Source organism: Scyliorhinus torazame, chromosome 5 (assembly GCF_047496885.1).
Source record: "Scyliorhinus torazame isolate Kashiwa2021f chromosome 5, sScyTor2.1, whole genome shotgun sequence".
Classification (NCBI taxonomy): domain Eukaryota; kingdom Metazoa; phylum Chordata; class Chondrichthyes; order Carcharhiniformes; family Scyliorhinidae; genus Scyliorhinus; species Scyliorhinus torazame.
The window spans coordinates 150,850,855-150,869,679 of NC_092711.1; the positions used below are offsets into that span (position 1 = coordinate 150,850,855).

The 18,825-nt window shown below is 45.1% G+C and overlaps 1 long non-coding RNA gene across 1 annotated transcript; it reads left to right on the forward strand.

The window, feature by feature from the left end:
- Window positions 1-8,435: 8,435 nt before the first annotated feature.
- On the forward strand, window positions 8,436-18,580 carry LOC140422104 (uncharacterized). Its single transcript, XR_011947250.1, has 2 exons — window positions 8,436-8,967; window positions 9,229-18,580. It is a non-coding gene; the product is annotated as an uncharacterized lncRNA (long non-coding RNA).
- The last annotated feature ends 245 nt before the right edge of the window (window positions 18,581-18,825 follow it).

An 18,825-nucleotide genomic window follows, 5' to 3' on the forward strand; every position in this document is an offset into this window, starting at 1 on the left:
GTCGCCACATTCCGGCGCCTGTTCGGGTACACAGAGGGAGAATTCAGAATGTCCAAATTACCTGACAACACGTCTTTCAGGATTTGTGGGAGGAAACCGGAGCACCCGGAGGAAACCCACGCAGACACGGAGAACATGCAGACTCCACGCAGACGGTGGCCCAAGCCTTGAATCAAAGCTAGGACCCTGGAGCTGAGAAGCAACAGTGCTAACCACTGTGCTACCCTTACATCTAACCACCGCTCCTTGACATGCAATGGCATTACCATCGCTGAATCCCCCACAAACAACATCCTGGGGCTTACTATTGATCAGAATCTGAAGTGGACTAGCCATATTAGTACTGTGGTTACCAGGGCAGGTTAAAGGCTGGGAATTATTTTTCTTACTAAATATTTTTATTCTCCTTTTTCACATTTTCATCCAAATTTACACCCACCGACAAACAATCAACAGTAACAAATATAATGTCAATCCCCTGGCCAACAATTCCTCCCTCCCACCAACCCCCAAACAACCCTCAACATTTTAAATACAAACATCAAAGAAAAGGATTCAGGAATTCACCATACAACCCCATACATAGTCACCAACAACATACACAGTCCAACCCCACCCCAACACCCCCACTCCACTCTTTTGTTCAATGTCATCCAATTTTTGAAAGTGCATAATAAACACATGAATTGTACAATCCTTCCACCCTTCCCTTCAACTCAAACTTCACTTTTTCGAGTGTTAAAAACTCCAACAGATCCCCCCGCCACGCCAGGGCACAGGGTGGAGAAACTGACCTCCACCCCACCAGGATCCGCCTTTGGGCGATGAGCGAGGCGAAGGGTAAAACATCTGCCTCCGCACCCGCTTCCAACCCTGGCCGATCCGATACCCGAATATGGCCTCCAGAGGACCCGGCTCATGCCTCACATGTACCACCTTCAAAATTACCTTGAACACCTCCCGCCAATACCCCTCCAGCTTTGGACAGGATCAAAACATATGAACGTGGTTTGCGGGTCCCCCCCCCCCCCCCCCCCCCCCCCCCCCCAACGTTCACAAACATCCTCTACCTCCTCAAAGAGTCGGCTCATCATCACCTTTGTGAGGTGCGCCCGATACACCACGTACAGCTCTATCAGCCTCAACCTCGCGCACAAAGTTGAGGCATTTACCCTCCAGAGCACCTCACACCACAACCCCTCCTCCATGCTCTCTCCCAGCTCTTCCTCCCACTTTGCCTTAATCCCCTCCAGTGGGCCTTCTGTTCTCCTCAAATCGCCCCATAAATTGCCAACACCACCCCCTTCTCCATTCCCGGAAAGCTCTGTATCTCCTTCTTAGCGAAATAAAGGCTGGAAATCCTACAGCGAGTAACTCACAACCTGACCTCCCAGATCTTGTCCAAACATCTACAAGGCACAAGTCAGGAGTATAATGGAATACTCTCCACTTGCCTGGATGAGTGCAGCTCCAACAACACTCGAGCAGCTCGACACCATCCAGGACAAAGCAGCCAGGTTGATTGCTCCTCTGTCCACAAACATTCAAACCCTCCACCACTGACGAACAGTGGCAGCCGTGTGTACCATTTACAAGATACACTGCAGTAAGTCGCCAAGGTTCCTCAGACAGCACCTTCCAAAGCCACGACCACTACTATCTAGAAGGACAAGAGCAGCAGATACCTGGGAACCTCACCCCCTGGAGGTTCCCCTCCAAGTCACTCACCAGACCGACTTGGAAATATATCGCCGTACCTTCACTGTCGCTGGGGCAAAATCCTGGAACTCCTCCCTACCAGCACAGTGGGTGTACCTACACCTGAGGGACTGCAGATGTTCAAGAAGGCAGCTCACCACCACCTTCTGAAGGGCAACTAGGGATGACAAAGAATACTGGCCTAACCAGCGGCCCCCAAATCCCCGTCAATGAATTGATTAATTTTTTTAAATACCCAATTTTCTTTTCCAATTCAGGAGAAATTTAGCATGGCCAATCCACCCACCCTGCACATGGGTTGTGGGGGTGAGACCATGCAGACACTGGGAGAATGTGCAGACTCCACATGGACAGTGACCTGGGGCCGGGATCGAACCCGGGTCCTCGGCACCGAGAGGCAGCAGGGCTAACCGTTGTGCCACTGTGCTGCCCCCATCAATACATTTAAAGGAAATGTGGTGAAGCTTTGGAATTCTCTACCCCAGAGGACTGTGGAACCTCAGTCATCAAATATTTTCAGGGCAGTTTGATAGGTTTCTAGGTAGTGAAGTTATTGAGGGATATGGGGGATGGCGTGGAAAAATGGTGCTGGGCGGCAGGGTACCAGAGTGGTTAGCACTGTTGCTTTGACTGTACCTCCTGTTTGTTATGGTCTCTGTGCTTAGGACAGGAAGCAGTGAGCATGGATCTGTCAATCAGCCTGAATCAGCACCTTCAGGAGAATTGGGAGGGTGAATATTAGATACAGCAGAGTGAGAATGGAGGGAGAGTGAGTGGGATGGAGATTTACAGCTTTTGGGGAATGAGAGGAAAGAATGTTTCATAGAAATTAAAATAATCTGTTCTGAATTTCTATCCTGTACTGACTGTGATGTATTTTGTAAACTCATTTTACAGGATGTTAAAAGGAGAGGATTTACAGACGGAAATCTCAAACATCATGTTTAGATCTGACAGAGTCACTCGGTTCATTGGCCATTAAATCGGGAAGGAGGAATGTTCGCCCGACCTGTTGGCTTCAAAAGATTTTAAATATCAGTGTGACTGGAAAATCACCGAGACACACACACACCCGAGTGAGAGTGTTCCAGAGCACTGACTGTGGAAAGAGCTTTAACCAGTTACACAGCCTGAAAACACATCACACCATTCACAGCGGGGAGAGACCGTACACGTGTTCTGTGTGTGGACGAGGCTTCAACTGATTGTCCGACTGGAGAGACAAGAGGAGACCCAAAACATGGAGAAACGGTGGAAATGTGGGGACTGTGGGAAGGGATTCAGGGTTCCATCTGCGCTGGAGGCTCATCGACACATTCACACTGGGGAGAGGCTCTTCACCTGCTCTGTGTGTGGGAAGGGAGTCACTCAGTTATCCCATCTGAAGTCACACCAGCGGGTTCACACCAGGGAGAGGCCGTTCACCTGCTCAGACTGTGAGAAGACATTCAGTCACTCATCCACCCTGCAGACGCACTAGCGAGCACACACTGGGGAGAGACCGTACACCTGCTCTCAGTGTGAGAAGGGATTCCCTCAGTTATCCAGCCTGAACTCACATCAGCGAGTTCACACTGGGGAGAGGCCATTCACCTGCCCTCAGTGTGGGAAGGGATTCACTCAGTCATCCAACCTCAAGTTACATCAGCGAATTCACACTGGGGAGAGACCGTTCACCTGCTCTCAGTGTGGGAAGGGATTCTGTGTTTCCTCGAACTTGCTAAGATACCAACAAGTTCACAATTGATTACAGGGGTAGGATTCTGTTGTTATTGTTTCTGCTTCAATTACACCCAGAACAGCATTTTGTTCATTCTGACAGTTGGTCGATGGGGAGGGTTGGAGGGTTTCTTTCTGCTGGACTTGCCGGTCTCACGACTTTGCCTCCAATGGGCTGATGCTCTCTGAACCTTCTTGCGAATACCTGGTTTGAAGTTTCACAAGAATCAGAAGAGTGAAAGGGAGTTTTGAAGTTTAAGACTATTTGTTTCCATTTCTGTTTGGAAGCCCCAGAACCATGCCACGTTGCCATGAAGAGGGACTATGGTGGTTACATGGTTCTTTTGTTTAGTTTATTTGGGTGTTTCTCACTGTGAAAAACTGAGTATGCGGGGCTCAGGGTATGAGGGAATAAGGTGTCTGAGGTGGGCTGGGAAAATACATTAAAAGGTATGATGGGAGATAGCTATTATTTAAGGAATTATTACATATTTACAAGGGGATTGGTTAGTTCAGTTGGCTGGATGGCTGGTTTGTGATACTGAGCGACACCAACAGCTTGGGTTAAACTGCCGTACCGGCTGAGGTTATCCATGAAGGCCCCGTCTTCTCAACATTGCCCCTCGCCTGAGGTGTGGTGATCCTCGGATCAAATCACCACCAAGCAGCTCTTTCGCTCTCTCTTTCTCAGGAGAGAGAAGCCTGTGGTCCTCTGGGACTTTGGCGACTTTCACATAATGTATGACAAATATAAATTAATTTAAGGAATAAATATCCAACAGTAATAGTGATGCAATGGTGCCGAGGGGATTTTCACAGTAGTTTCTTTTGACAATAATAAAGATTATTATTATAACAGGAAACATTAAAGATTCCATTACATGAAAAGAAGGGGCTCATAAAATGGCCAAAATAGGTAATAAGCCTGAGGATTGGGAACTTGTTTTAGAATTCAGCAAAGGAGGATCAAGAAACTGATAAAAAGAAAATAGAATATGAGAACAAACTGGCGAGAAACATTAACAAAAGGACTGGAACAGCTCCTATAGGAATGTGAAAAGGAAAAGATTAGCAAAGACCAATGTGGTCCATTCCAGACAGAGACAGGAGAGTTTATGATGGGGAATAAGGAAATGGCAGGGAAACTAAACAATGTGTGTCTGTCTTCACGGAGCAAGATACAGAAATTGTTCTAAAAACACCAGAGAACCAAGGGACCAGTGAGCACGAGGAACTGAAAGAGATTAGTATTAGTGAAAAAGTAGTACTGGAGAAATTAATGTGGTTGAAAGTTAATAAATCCCCAAAAGCTGATGCTCCACATCCCAGAGAGTTGAAAGAGGCGGCTGTAGAGATAGAGGATACATTGGTGATCATCTTTCACAATTCTGTAGATTCTGGAATGGTTCCTGCAGATTGGAAGGTGGTAAATGTAACCCCACAATTTAAGGAGAGAGAGAGAAAACAGGGAACTACAGACCCATTAACCTGACATCATTGGAGGAAAAATGCTACAATCTATTATAAAGGATGTGATAACATATGAATTAGGAGCAGGAGTAGGCCACTCGGCCCCTCGAGCCTGCTCCACCATTCATTACATCCTGGCTGATCTGATTATAACCTCAACTCCACACAGGCCCCTTAGAAATTAAATCTGCGGAGATAGTTATGGGGAATAAGGAAATGGCAGAGGAGTTAAACAGATATTTTGCATTAGTCTTTATGGTTGAAGAGACTTCAAATATTCCATTAATACTAAAGAATATGGAGGAGGAATTAAATACCAATACCAGAGATGCAGTATTCAACAAACTAATGCGGCTAAAGACAGATAAGTACCCTATCCCTGATCACTTACACCTTAGGATCCTAAAGAAATGCCTACAGAGATAGTGTCAGCAGTTTTGGCCCCCTTATTTAAGGAGAGATATTATTTTATTGGTGGAGGGTTAGAGAAGATTCACTATGATGATCCCCGGTATGAAGGGATTGTTTTAGGAGCAAAGGTTAAACAGGTTTGGACTCTACTCATTGGAATTTAGAAGATTGAGAGGTGATCTCATTGAAACATACAGGATTATTCAGGGGCTTGACAGGGTAAATGCTGAGAGGATGTTTCCCCTCGTGGGAGAGTCTAGGCCCAGAATAAAGAGATGTAAATTTGAGACTGAGATGAAGAGGAACTTTTTCTCTGAGGGTTGTGAATCTTTGGAACTGAAAGCTGTGGGGACAGAGTCCCTGTGTATATTTAAAGCTGAGATAGATTCTTGATCAGTGAGGGAATCAAGGATTCCAGGGAAAGGGCAGGAAAGTGGATGAGAGAAATGTTGAATCAGCCATGATCCTATTTAAAGGCTGAACAGCATCCTCTTCTTCCTATTTCATATCGTCATATGATGGTCTTCGCCCCACCTATTGTCCCGATAACCTTTCACCCCCTTGCTTAACACGAATCTATCCAGCTCTGCCTTCTAAATATTCAAAGACTCTGCTTCCACTGCCCTTAGGAAGAGAGTTCCAAAGACTCAGCACCCATTGCGAGAAAAAAAGTTATTCTCTGCCTTAAAGGGGCAAGTTGCTACTTTTTTAAAATTCCAATTAAGGGGCAATTTAGTCTGGCCAATCCACCTACCCTGCAAATCTTTGGGTTGGGGGAATGAGACCCACGCAGACACGGGGAGAATGTGCAAACTTTACACAGACAGTGACTTGGGGCTGGGATCAAATTCGGGTCCTCAATGCCGTGAGGCAACAGTGCTAACCACTGTTGTTACTTTAAGAAGACTTCAATTTCTAGATTCTCTCACAAGAGGAAACATCCTTTCCACATCCAACATCAAGGTTCAATCAAGTCACCTAAACTCCATCGGACACACGCCCAGCCTGTCCATTCATTCCTCATAAGATAACCTCCCTACTTTTGTATTCCATTCCCCTCACAATAAACAATGACATTCTATTAGCTTTCCTAATTACTTGCTGTACCTTTATACTCACCTTTTGTGATTCATACTCTTGGACACCCAGATCCCTCCGAATCTCCGAGCTCTGCAATGAATACAAATCTTCAAGTAATAACTTTTCCTACATTGCACTCCATTTGGGAAATTTTATACCGCTCATTTAACATATATTTTTGTAACCTCCTTATGTCTTCTTCACAATTTAATTTCCTACCTATCTTTGTATCATTGTAACATAGGAGCAGGAGTTGGCCATTCAGCCCATTGAGCCTGCTCCACCATTCAATACGATCATGGCTGATCATCCACTTCAATGTCTTTCCCCCCACACTATTCCCATATCCCTTTGTGTTATTGACATTCAGAAATCTGTCAGTTGGGCGGCACGGCGGCGCAGTGGTTAGCACTGCTGCCTCACAGCACCAAGGACACGGATTTGATCCTGGCCCTGGGTCACTGTCCATGCGGAGTTTGCACATTCTCCCCATGTCTATGTGCGTCTCACCCCCAGAACCCAAAGATGTGCAGGGTAGGTGGATTGATACTGGTTCTTGCAAATCAGTCCATCATTTTCCATGTTTTAAAATTCTATTTGGAATAATTGATTCTATAAGCTTGCCCACCAATGATGTTAAACTAACTGATCTGCAATTGCTGGGGCTATCCTTATTGAACAAATGCATAAGATTTGTAATTCTCCAGTCATCTGGCACCTCCAGCAAAGACTGGGAAATTATTGCCAGCTCCACTGTAATTTACATTCTCACTTTAACACTTCCTCCTTATCAATTAAAAATAATAATTTTTATTATTGTCACAAGTAGGCTTATATTAACATTGCATTGAAGTTACTGTGAATATCCCCTCGTCGCCACACTTCGGCGCCTGTTCAGGTACACGGCGGGAGAATTCAGAATGTCCAATTAACCTAGCAAGCATGTCCTCCGGGACTTGTGGAAGGAAACCGGAGCACCTGGAGGAAACCCACGGAGACACAGGGAGAACATGCAGACTCTGCACAGACAGGGACCCAAGCCGGGAATCAAACCCGGGACCCTGGCGCTATGGAGTAACAGTGCTAATCACTGTGCTACCGTGCCGCTCTGGCGACAAAGTTTCTTAATCTGCCTCCATGGCCTGGGTAGCCTCTATATCCTTGGTAAAACCAGACAGTGACTTTAGTTTCATTTTGAACAGGGTGTCAGTTACTGTGTCTCATTCTTGAAAAGCTCTTTCTTCACATTTAAACAGGTAATGGTAAGTGGGGGGAAAATGATACGCAGTGACCCCAAAACAAGGTACTGTCGACATTCAGATAAAAGCAAATTACGACAGATGCTGGAATCTGAAACAAAAGCAGTAAAAACTCAAGTATTTCAGCAGGCCTGACAGCATCTGGGGAGAGAAAGGGAGCTAATGTTTCGAGTATGGATGGCTTTGACAAAGAGTCATCCAGACACAAAACATTTGCTCCCTTTACTCTCCACAGATGCTGTCAGACCTGCTGAGATTGTCCAGCATATTCTGTTACTGTAGACATTCCCTGTCTGCCCAGTTCTATTTTGAAGGCAGCCCCTGAATTGTGTGGACATAGTTTCAGATTTCCACATTTGAAGAACAAACGTTGAAATATTTGCTCCACACCCTCAGGGTCTCATCTGTTTAAAGCCACAAACAGAAAGGTGCAGTTTTCTCCTGGAGTTTGAGACAAATTAGCTTTCAAAATGCTGCAGAGTTTCAACCAATGAGGAAGATCCGAGCTCAGGCCCGCCCCTCATTCACTCTGATTGGTTGGTGGATCAGCCGCTCCCGTTCAGGCAGCCAGGTTTGTTCCCTCTTCGTATTGGTCTAGAGCTGCTGTCAATCAACCTGGCATTGTGATGCAGAGCATGCGCAATGCGGCTGCTATAGTTGGACACCAGTGCGCAGGCGCGGGAACGGAGTTTGGAGCATGCGCAATTCCAATGTAGGCCTCGGGAAGGGACTCCTTTGTCCCGGAGAAGCGGAGTCAGCGTCAGGCGGTGAGTGGGAGGATCCGCAAACCCTTCAGAATCATTGTCAGCTCCCTGGTTTGCAGCTGCCGGGAACAGGCCCAGGTTAACCCTCCTACTTCAGCGACTGGAGGATGGTTCACACCAGAGGAGGGGGACAGTAAATAAGAGCTGACACTTTGGACTCAAATCAATGAGGATTCTGATCTCTGGAAAGGAAGGAAACGCTGGGAGGTGGGCGGGGAGGATTCACAAACACCCGCTGGAGGCCCCAAACCCCCAATAGGAACCTGCAGGTCCCGAGTTTGCAGCTCCCGGGGCTTGTTTACTATTTGTGTGCCCAAGTGAGCCGGCATCAGGGTCCCAGTGACCAGGACAGAAAATGAGTGATTAATTGATTTTATTCTCACTTTGCAAAGAGGCTTGAGAACTGAACCCAGCCAGAGTGGAGGCAGGAGGTAAACTGTAAGGAAAATAATTGTGAAGGTGCTGTGCTGGGTTTGACGGGCTGACCAACTCTCATGGTGAAAATTAAGGGTGGTGTTTGCCAGAGCTGTTGGAACATAGAAGCGGTAAGGAACATGGTTCTGTGCAGTGACAAAGATCCAATTTGTAGGACAGCCAGCATCCAGGCAGCATGCAGACTGGGACAGTGGACTCCGATACATTTCTGTAAAATATGGGACTATTAGTCACCCTGGGATTTGCATTCAGCCCAGGGAGCAAGAGAGTGTATGGGAGTAGGATTTACTGTTTTGCAGGTACAAATGAGGAAAATATGTTGTATGTTCAGGATTTCTCTCTGTATAACGTTTTGTAAACTTCTTTTCCAGGGCACTAGAATGGGTGGATTTACAGACAGGAAGCTCAAACTGAACATCACAGCATGACCTGACAGAGTCACCGAGTCGCCACGGCCAGAATATCATTAGTCATTGAATTTGGAAGGAGAAATGTTTGTGTGTTCTGCCTGTGTGACACCATTTCAAACATCATTGTGACTGGAAAAGTATCAGGACACACAATGGAATGAGAGTGTTCCGGTTCATTGACTGTACAAAGAGCTTCAACCAGTGAAACATCCTGTAAAAAAAATCACACGATTCGCAGCAGGGAGAAACCATACAGGTGTTCTGTGTGTGTGGACAAAGCTTCAACGGACTGTCCAAACTGGAGAGATATGAGGAAACTGGCACCATGGAGAAACCGTGGAAATGTGAGGACTGTGGTGAAGGATTCAATTCTTCACCCCGGCTGGAAATCCATCGACGCGTTCACACTGGGGAAAGGCCGTTCAACTGTTCTGTGTGTGAGAGGAGGTTCACTCAATCATCTGCCCTTCGCTTACACCAGCGAGTTCACGCTGAGAAGAAACCATTCAGCTGCACAACCTGTGAAGAGAAATTCAAGTCTTTATCCATCCTCACTGAACACCAGCGAATTCACACGGGTCAGAAACCATTCATTTGCTTTGTGTGTGGGAAGGGATTCACTCAGGTATTCACCCTCCAGACACACCACCAAATGCACACAAACGAGGAACCATTCAGGTGCATCACCTGTGGAGAGAGTTTCAGCCAGTCAACTGACCTCAGTGAGCACCAACACACTCACACTGGGGAGAAGCCGTTCACCTGCTCCGTGTGTGGGATGGGATTTCTTTGGGCATCCCAATTGCTGACACATCAGTGGGATCACACCGGGGGGAGACAGTTCTCCTGCTCCTTGTGTGGAGCGGGATTCACTCAGTCACAACACCTGCTGAGACACCAGCGAGTTCACAAATGACCAAGGATTGGAATCTGCTGTTTTGCTGCTGCTAATCACATCCAGGATTGATAGTCTGACAATATCTGGTTTGATTCTGCTGATGTTAACAATCCCTATAACTGGCTGCAGTTTAATATCCTGAAGATGTCAATGATTTTTGGGACTACAATGTCCCTTTTTAAAAGCCCCATTTGTGATTTTTCTCCTTAATTCAAGAACTCTCAACATGAACACATGTACAGTAAAATTCTGAACTTGCACTTCAATCCTAACTTGATCTTTGATGCAAATCAGTGTCTAAAAGGTTCCACTGATTAACATCTCCAATTAGAAACTGCAGATTAATCCTTGCTGACAATTCTTACTGACTTCTTCAGTGTTCTGTCCATTATGATATTAAATTGTGAAGGAAGCGAAACAAACTGTGAAATATTATACATGTACTTTAAAAAACGTTTAAAAACCTGAACATCAACATTGATACTGATGAAGTTTGTAAGTCGCTGAGTTGAATCATTTCTGACACAGCAACAGCAACATTTGGTAAAGGTGAAACCCACAACAAAGACCGGTTCAGACTCACTCAGCCGAGATGACGTCTTGTCATTGAAGCAAAAAGCAAAGTCGACCTGATGTGCAACATAAACCCAACAGCTTGGACACTGCATTACTTGAAAGTAGCCAAGACAGTTGTGTAAATATCACGGAGATCCTGTGCAAATAAACATTGGACCAGAATCTGTCAATAATTCCAAGCTGCCTGTGACAATGGAAATCTATGTCTGATGGGATCAAGAGGGATCTTTATCCGACCATCACCAAAGTTGCCCGGCTGAAATTGGCAGCTGGTGAAGTTCTTACCAACAGAAGTAAACAGATGTTCTGCTGGGTTGATCACGACTGTGAGCTGGACCTCTCCCAGACTCTGATTGTCTCTATTGCAGCTCCTGTCATGGTTGAGTTGGACAAGGAACCCTCACCACTTGAACTTCAAAAGGTCATTCAGAAAGGCACCCGGCAAGGATGGAATTCCAGCTGATCTGCTTACACACGGAAAGTCCCATCGGCTGTCACACCTTCATGACCTCCGACGTCTCTGATGGGTGACAGGAACCATTCCATACGTGTGATGCAAAATCATCACAATATATAAAATCAGCAGTGACAGAGGAGAGTCCAACAACTACAGGGACATCTCACTCCTTAGCATCACTGGGAGGACCTTCACTAGGGTCATGTCTAAAAGATCCATCTACTTGCAGATTGAATGTATCCAGAAGCACAGTGCGGTTTCTCTGCTGACAGGTCTGCAGTGAACATGATCTCCACACACCAGCTACAAGAGAAGTGAACAATTGGTATTTAATCTAAAATGTCTATGCTGAGAAAAGTGAAACATTATCATTACTGAGTGAAAGTGAACCTTTCAGTGTGAATCACAATTTCATTGTACAATTGGAAACGGCGCCAAAATGTTTGATTCCCTCAAGACAAACTTTACCCTCACATAGAAACATAGAAAATAGAAGCAGGAGGAGGCCATTCGGCCCTTTGAGCTTGCGCCATCATTCATTACGATCATGGCTGATCACCCAACTCAGTAACCTGTTCCCCGCTTTCCTTCCACATCCTTTGATCCCTTTTGTCCGAAGAGCTGTATCTAACTGCTTCTTGAAAGCAGACAATGTTTTGTCCTCAACTCGTTCTGTGGTAGTGAATTCCCCAGGCTGACCACTCTCTGGGTGAAGAAATTTCTCCTAATTTCTGTCCTAAGTGGTCTACCCCATATCCTTCGACTATGACGCATGGTGCTGGACTCCCTCACCATCGGGAATCCTTCCCGCATTTACCGTCTAGTCCTGTTAGAATTTTATAGGTTTCCATAAGATCCCTCTCATTCTTCTGAACTCCAGCGAACATAATCCTAACTGGCTGAATCTCTCCTCATACGTCAGTCCCACCATCCGAGGAATCAGTCTGGTAAACCTTCACTGCACTCTCTCTATAGCAAGAACACCCTTCCTCAGATAAGGAGACCAAATCTGCAGACAATATCCCAGGTGTGGCCTCACCAAGGCCCTGTATAATTGCAACAAGACGTCCCTGCTCCTGTACTCAAATCCTCCTGTTAATAAGGCCAGCATACCATTTTTCTTCTTCAGCACCTGCTGTACCTGAATGCTTACCTTCAGTGACTGGTGTGCGAAGGCACCCAGGTCTCATTGCACATTCCCCTCTCTTAATTTATAATTATTCAGATAATAATCTGCCGTCCTGTTTTTGCTACCAAACTGGATAACCTCATATTTATCCACATTGTACTACATCTGCCATGCATTTTTCCACTCAGCTTGTCCAAATAGCACTGAAGCATCTCGGCATCCTCTTCACAGCTCATCCTACCACATAGTTTTGTGCCATCTGCAAATTTTGGGATATTACATTTATTCCCTCATCTAAATCATGGATATAGTGAATAGCTGAGGTGCTGGTACCGATCCTAGCGGTACCCCACTGGTCACTACTATTCGGAAAAATACTTGTTTATTCCTACTCTTTATTTCCTGCCTGCCAACCAGTTTTCTGTCCATCTCAATATACAATCCTAAACCCATGCAGTTTAACTTTCTGATGTGGAACTTTGTTGAAAGCATTCTGAAAGTCCAAATAAACCACATCCACTGGCTTCCCCTCATCAACTACTCATCAGTTACATCCTTGAAGAATTGCAATAGATTTGTCAAGCATGATTTCCCTTTCCCGGGATGGTGTATTGCCTCCCTGGTGCCAGGGTCAAAGATGTGTCTGAACGAACACAGGACATCCTGAAGGGGGAGGGTGAACAGCCAGACGTCGTAGTATACATAGGTACGAATGACATAGGCAGGAAAAGGGATGAGGTCCTTCAGAAGGAGTTCAGGGAGTTAGGCAGTAAGCTAAGAAGCAGGACCTCTCGGGTTGTAATCTCGGGATTACTCCCTGTGCCATGTGCCAGTGAGGCTAGAAATAGGAGGATAGTGCAGCTAAACACGTGGCTAAACCAGTGGTGTAGGAGGGAGGGTTTCAGATTTCTGGGCCAGAGGGATCTCTTCGGAGGCAGGTGCAACCTGTACAAGAAGGACGGGTTGCACCTAAACTCGAGGGGCACCAATATCCTGGCTGGGAGGTTTGCTTGTATCACTCGGGAGGATTTAAACTAATATGGCAGGGGGTGGGGACCAGAACGTTAGCTTAGAAGTTGTCATAACTGAAGAGGAAATAGAGAACAAAAATAATAGGACATCACCCTCAGGCAGAATAAAAAAGGTGACAAGTGTGAGAAGGGAGGTGGTCAATGCAGGACTGAGGGTATTGTACCTTAATGATCGCAAGATACGGAATAAGATCAATGAGCTTGTTGCGCACATTGAAATTGGCCGGTACAATGTTGTGGACATCACAGAGACGTGGCTGCAAGGGGATCAGGGTGGGATCTAAATCTACAAAGTGCTGGTGGACAAGGATAAGAGCGGACCTCGGTTGAATGTGCTAAATTGGGGGAAGGCTAATTCTAACAATATTAGGCGGGAACTGAAGAACCTAGATTGGGGGCGGATGTTGAGGGTAAATCAACATCTGACATGTGGGAGGCTTTCAAATGTCAGTTGAAAGGAATTCAGGACCGGCATGATCCTGTGCGGAAGAAGGATAAATATGGAAAATTTCGGGAACCTTGGATAACGAAAGATATCGTCGGTCTCGTCAAAAAGAAAAAGGAGGCATTTGTCAGGACTAGAAGGCTGGGAACAGATGAAGCCTGTCTAGACTATAAAGAAAGTACGAAGGTACTTAAGCAAGGCATCAGAAGGGCTAAAAGGGGTCACGAAAAGTCATTGGCAAATAGGGTTAAGGAAAATCCCAAGGCTTTTTACACGTACATAAAAAGCAAGAGGGTAGCCAGGGAAAGGGTTGGCCCACTGAAAGACAGGCAAGGGAATCTATGCGTGGAGCCAGAGGAAATGGGCAAGGTACTAAATGAATACTTTGCATCAGTATTCACCAAAGAGAAGGAATTGGTGGATGTTGAGTCTGAAGAAGGGTGTATAGATAACCTGGGTCACATTGAGTTCAAAAAGACGAGTTGTTGGGCGTCTTGAAAAATATTAAGCTGGATAAGTCCCCAGGACCTGACGGGATCTATCCCAGAATACTGAAGGAGGCAAGGGAGGAAATTGCAGAGGCCTTAACAGAAATCTTTGGATCCTCACTGTCTTCAGGTGATGTCCCGGAGGACTGGAGAATAGCCAATGTTGTTCCTTTGTTTAAGAAGGGTAGCAAGGATAATCCAGGAGACTACAGGCTGGTGGGCCTTACGTCAGTGGTAGGGAAATTACTGGAGAGAATTCTTCGAGGCAGGATCGACTCCCATTTGGAAGCAAGTGGACATATTAGCGAGAGGCAGCACGGTTTTGTGAAGGGGAGGTCGTGTCTCACTAACTTGATAGAGTTTTTCGAGGTCACAAAGATGGTTGATGCAGGTAGGGCAGTGGATGTTGTCGATATGGACTTCAGTAAGGCCTTTGACAAGGTCCCTCATGGTAGACTGGTACAAAAGATGAAGTCACATGGGATCAGGGGTGAGCTGGCAAGATGGATACAGAACTGGCTAGGTCATAGAAGGCAGAGAGTAGCAATGGAAGGGTACCTTTCTGATTGGAGGGCTGTGGACTCGTGGTGTTCCGCAGGGACCAGTGCTGGGACCTTTGCTGTTTGTAGTCTATATAAATGATTTGAAGAAAAATGTAACTGGTCTGATTAGTAAGTTTGCGGACGACACAAAGATTGGTGGAATTGCGGATAGCGATGAGGGCTGTCAGAGGATACAGCATGATTTAGATCGTTTGGAGACTTGGGCGGAGAGATGGCAGATAGCGTTTAATCGGGACAAATGTGAGGTAATGCATTTTGGAAGATCTAATACAGGTAGGGAATATACAGTGAATGGTAGAACGCTCAAGAGTATTGACAGTCAGCAAGATCTAGGTGTACAGGTCCACAGGTCACTGCAAGGGGCAACACAGGTGGAGAAGCTAGTCAAGAAGGCAGATGGCATGCTTGCCTTCATTGGCCGGGGCATTGAGTGTAAAAATTGGCAAGTCATGTTGCAGCTGTATAGAACCTTAGTTAGGCCACACTTGGAGTATAGTGTTCAATTCTGGTCGCCACACTACCAGACGGATGTGGAGGCTTTAGAGAGGGTGCAGATGGGATTTACCAGGATGTTGCCTGGTATGGAGGGCATAAGCTATGAGGAGAGGTTGAATAAACTTGGTTTGTTCTCATTGGAACGACGGAGGTTGAGGGGCAACCTGATAGAGATCTTCAAAATTATGAGGGGCATAGAGAGTGGATGGTCAGAATGAAGGGGTCAATTACTAGGGGGCATAGGTTTAAGGCGCGAGGGGCAAGGTTTAGAGGAGATGTACGAGGCAAGCTTTTTACATAGAGAGTAGTGGCTGCCTGGAACTCGCTACCGGAGGAGGTGATGGAAGCAGGGACGATAGTGACATTTAAGGGGCATCTTGACAAATACATGGATAGGATGGGAATAGAGGGATACGGACCCTGGAAGTGTAGAAGATTTTAGTTTAGTCGAGCAGCATGGTCGACGCAGGCTTGGAGGGCCGAAGGGCCTGTTCCTGTGCTGTCCTTCTCTTTGTTCTTTCATAAATCCATGTTGACTCTGACTAATTCTGCCACTGTTTTCTAAGTACTCCACAATAAAATCTTTGATTATGGACTTTAGACTTTTCCCCACTGCCGTAATCACGTCGATTAATCTATACTTGCATTTTCTTTCTACCTCCCTTTTTAAATAGTGAGGTTACATTAGCCTCCCTCTGATCTGTAGGAACTGTTCCAGAGTCTATACAATCTTGGAAGATGACCACCAATACATCCACTATTCCTTGAGTCACTTCCTTAAGTAGTCTGGTATGTAGATTAGCAGGCCCCGGAGATTTATCGACCTTCAATCTCATCAATTTCCCCAACACCATTTCTGTACTCTGATTTCCTTCAGTTCCTCCCCTCTCTGAACCCTGCATTCCCCAACATTTCTGGTATGTTATTTGTGTCGTCCTTTGAGAAAACAGAACCAAAGTATGTATTGAGTTGCTCAGCCATTTGTCTTCACCAATCTCTTTCTCTTCATGTATCGATAGAAACTTTTGCAGTCAGTTTTTTATGTTCCACGCAAGCTTCCCCTCGTATGCTATTTTCCCCTTCTTAATCAATCTCTTGGTCCTCCTTTGCTGAATTCTAACCTGCTCCCAATCCTCAGGTTTGTTGTTTCTCCTGGCCAATTTGTATGCTTAGTCCTTGGATCTTGGAGTAATGTTTCAGAACTCACAAACTGTGGGAGGCTTCACCCTCTTTAAGAAGGTTGAAGCTTACCTGTGAAAGCTAATGTTCTTGCTTTATTTTTCTTCAGGTTTATTCCTGTGATTTGGAAAGGTGCCTCAAGGAGAATGGGGGGAAAAAGTTACAATTGGGCAAAGCTGAAACCCCCTTCCCAAAAGAATTGGAAAACAAAGTTTAAAATGGTGTTTGGTTCATCTTTGATCTGAAAAGGAAAGTCACCTAAAGTCAGCACAATTGGCAGAGTTGGGAATGTTTGCAAACAAACCGAGAAGTTAACCCTTTCCACTGACAGCAGGGTGATAATTTGCCTTTTAAAGATTTGGCTTTATCCCATTTCTTATCTTTCAAAACAGGGTGTTTGAGAACGGGAGATATGGGAGTTATCTCCAAACTGATTTCAAATATTTGTGTCTCTGATATACAAAGACAATATTGTGTGAATGCAATACTATTGGACAGTAAAGTTTCTCCAGGACTCCTGAATGAAACTGAATAATAATTAATAGGATGGCCCACTCAGAATAAGATCGAGAAAATCACATTACCCAATGGAAATTGGAATAACTCACCCCGGGGAGAGCTCAATAGAATAGATCAATGTTATATCGATGTACATTCTAGTGAAAATCAGTGTAGATCAGACAAATAGATTGATAACTTTCTCTTGGAGATAAATGTGTCCCTGCCTCTGAACTTTAAAAGATAAACTGAATTGATTGGCCATTGACTGAGGCATTGGAGCCATGCAGGGAGAGAGAAGTACAGATCCTCCGACAGAGATCCCCCCCCCCCCACCCCCGGCCCACGCGCCAGATGTTTTGGTAAGATCACCTGAAAGTCCAAGAGTGACGTGTGTGGCACATGGAGCCTGATACTGGGATACCAGTGTGGGTGTGCTGATGTGGAAATGCATGGTGAAGCTGGAAGCTGCACTGAAGAGTGGGTCCCAGACATACTCAGCTATTCGATAACAGAACAACATCGAGTGATTAATGTGGTCAGTAAAATGAGACAACATTTTAAATCATTATGATATTGACACATATTCCACTGGAAAATAGACTTTAAAACAATCAGAATCTAATTATACACACTTGTATCTGTCAGAGGGTGTGAAATTAAAGTGAAAAAGGATCTAGAATCTGGATTTAGAAAATATCCACAAGCTGGAGGTAGGTGAACAGAGAGCTGGAGAATCTTTAAAGTCCGTGCATGAACTTCTGTTTGAAGCTGATGTATTTTCAACATGCCAATAATTTGGAATGGTGTGAGATGCTCTGCAGCTGGGAAAGATGAATCTAAGTGAACAGTTATCACATTTTACTGGAAAGGTTTTTACTTTTATTCTTGGCGGCAGCTCAAGCATTTGTGTTGCTGATTCTGATAATTTTAGCAGTTTTAGTATGTTGTCGAAATGTGTTATCGACGTAATCAAGAAATTATGAAAACAAGCTTGTAGTGTAGAAATAGGTGGGTTGATCAGAAATCAGTTGAGAGAAGTCAATAAGGATATTCACTTCTCAAGACGGGAAGATTTGTAAGAAATAAATGATAAAATATGAAAGCATTTATTGAATATTATAGGAATAGCTCACTTCCTTTCTCGCCTGTGAAGAAATCTTCCACAGCAGCTTGCTGGGTGACAAACACAGGACAGACCTGTTCTTTCTGCCCAGGACTGGTCTCTAACACAGGCTCTTAAATTGACATTTCTAATCCTGATATGATTGGATGTCAGGATCCATCCGCAAACCATTTGTCTGTGTAAAGGTTAAAACAGGAAGAGATTTCTAAAAAGGTCCAGACTGGCTTCACACAACACCCACACTGGCTCACAGCAGTGAACCATCCAGAGTAGACTGCAGCCACTAGTCATGGAGACCAGTACTCATTCTGCATCATCCGTCTGTCCTCTGGGACTGGGAAATCATTCTCAGGCTGTATGATGTTTAGTGTGTCCATTATGCATCATTTTTAAACTGTTGTTTCTTAATAAACCAGCGTAAAATCGCATATTAGCTTGGTCCCATTTTTTGGGTTATCTGTGACTCTTGGATCAAGTATCTCACCGATCACTGCATGTTGTTCCGGTCACGATATTATAAAATGATACCGAGGCACTGAAGAGGGTGCAAAGAAGATTTATAATGGTGAAACCAGAAATGTGTCGGTACATATAAAATATCAGGAAAGGATTGACAGGCTGGGTCTCATCTCTCCTTAGAAATGAAGGCGGTGGGGATAACCTAATAGAAATC